This window comes from Coturnix japonica, unplaced genomic scaffold (genome assembly GCF_054131305.1).
Source record: "Coturnix japonica strain WE unplaced genomic scaffold, WE-NBRP24 Scf092, whole genome shotgun sequence".
NCBI classification, from domain to species: domain Eukaryota; kingdom Metazoa; phylum Chordata; class Aves; order Galliformes; family Phasianidae; genus Coturnix; species Coturnix japonica.
In genome coordinates, this window is record NW_028188995.1 from 310,001 (window position 1) to 312,500 (window position 2,500).

The following is a 2,500-nucleotide window of genomic DNA, read 5'->3' on the forward strand; positions in this document are numbered from 1 at the left end:
CGACCTAGTCGAGCCGCATAGGCAGCGACCCCTAGCCGCCGCCGCCGAGCACCACGGCCCGCTCGGAGCCGGGTAGACCGTGCCGACCTAGTCGAGCCGCATAGGCAGCGACCCCTAGCCGCCGCCGCCGAGCACCACGGCCCGCTCGGAGCCGGGTAGACCGTGCCGACCTAGCCGAGCCGCATAGGCAGCGACCCCTAGCCGCCGCCGCCGAGCACCATTGCCCGCTCGGAGCCGGGTAGACCGTGCCGACCTAATCGAGCCGCATGGGCAGCGACGCCTAGCCGCCGCCGCCGAGCACCACGGCCCGCTCGGAGCCGGGTAGACCGTGCCGACCTAGTCGAGCCGCATAGGCAGCGACCCCTAGCCGCCGCCGCCGAGCACCACGGCCCGCTCGGAGCCGGGTAGACCGTGCCGACCTAGTCGAGCCGCATAGGCAGCGACCCCTAGCCGCCGCCGCCGAGCACCACGGCCCGCTCGGAGCCGGGTAGACCGTGCCGACCTAGCCGAGCCGCATAGGCAGCGACCCCTAGCCTCCGCCGCCGAGCACCACGGCCCGCTCGGAGCCGGGTAGACCGTGCCGACCTAGCCGAGCCGCATGGGCAGCGACGCCTAGCCGCCGCCGCCGAGCACCACGGCCCGCTCGGAGCCGGGTAGACCCTGCCGACCTAGCCGAGCCGCATGGGCAGCGACCCCTAGCCGCCGCCGCCGAGCACCACGGCCCGCTCGGAGCCGGGTAGACCGTGCCGACCTAGTCGAGCCGCATGGGCAGCGACGCCTAGCCGCCGCCGCCGAGCACCACGGCCCGCTCGGAGCCGGGTAGACCGTGGCGACCTAGCCGAGCCGCATGGGCAGCGACGCCTAGCCGCCGACGCTGTGCCCCCCCCCCCCCCCTTACTCCCCCCCCCCCTTCCCCCCCCCCACTTACTCCCCCCCCCCCCCCTTCCCCCCTCTTCCCGTTCCCCCCCCCCCCCCCCCCCCCCCCTTCCCCCCCCCCCCCGGAGACGCTCGGAGCCGTGTACACAGTGCAGGCGCAGCGGAGCAGCCACAAGAGCGGCACTTGGCCACTTCCGCGGAACGTCCGAGCCGTGCTGAGTCCGCCTGGAGAGGCTGGACCGTGCCGCCGCGGCTCAGATCGCCCGACTCCGCCGAGGAGCGTCCGAGCCGAGCGGAACCCGCCGGGAGCGGTTGGACCGTGCCGGCGCACCCGAGCCTCCGCGGCTGAGACCCCCCGGACGCCGCCGCGGAACGTCCGAGCCGAGCCGAGCCCGCCGAGAGCGGTTGGACCGTGCCGGCGCACTCGAGCCGCCGCGGCTCAGATCGCCCGACTCCGCCCAGGAGCGTCCGAGCCGAGCGGAACCCGCCGGGAGCGGTTGGACCGTGCCGGCGCACTCGAGCCGCCGCGGCTCAGATCGCCGGACGCCGCCGAGGAACGTCCGAGCCGAGCGGAGCCCGCCGGGAGAGGCTGGACCGTGCCGGCGCACCCGAGCCTCCGCGGCTGAGACCCCCCGGACGCCGCCGCGGAACGTCCGAGCCGAGCCGAGCCCGCCGAGAGCGGTTGGACCGTGCCGGCGCACTCGAGCCGCCGCGGCTCAGATCGCCGGACGCCGACGAGGAAAGTCCGTGCCGAGCGGAGCCCGCAGGGAGGGGCTGTGCAGTGCCGGCGCACTCGAGCCGCCGCGGCTGAGACCCCCCGGACACCACCGAGGAACGTCCGAACCGAACGGAGCCCGCCGGGAGAGGCTGGACCGTGCCGGCGCACACGAGCCTCCGCGCTGGCCAGCGGTCGCTGCACGTCCGGCTCGAGTTGGTCGGCACGGTCTACCCGGCTCCGAGCGGACCGAAGCTCATGCGGCGGCGGCCAGGGGTCGCTGAGCGGCGGCCGGCTCACGTCGGCACGGTCTACCCTGCTCCGCCGCGGACGCTAGAGGTCGCTGATGGACGGGCTGGCAGACGTGCAGCGACACCTAGCGACCGCCGCCGAGCCCTCGCGCACCCACGGAGCAGGGTAGACCGTGCCGACCTAGTCGAGCCGCATAGGCAGCGACCTCTAGCAGCCGCCGCCGAGCGCCACGGCCCGCTCGGAGCCGGGTAGACCGTGCCGACCTAGTCGAGCCGCATAGGCAGCGACCTCTAGCAGCCGCCGCCGAGCACCACGGCCCGCTCGGAGCCGGGTAGACCGTGCCGACCTAGTCGAGCCGCATAGGCAGCGACCTCTAGCATCCGCCGCCGAGCGCCACGGCCCGCTCGGAGCCGGGTAGACCGTGCCGACCTAGTCGAGCCGCATAGGCAGCGACCTCTAGCAGCCGCCGCCGAGCACCACGGCCCGCTCGGAGCCGGGTAGACCGTGCCGACCTAGTCGAGCCGCATGGGCAGCGACCTCTAGCATCCGCCGCCGAGCGCCACGGCCCGCTCGGAGCCGGGTAGACCGTGCCGGAGCACCGGAGGCGCCACGGAGACGCCACTCGGCCGCAGCCGCGGAACGACCAGGGTGCACGTA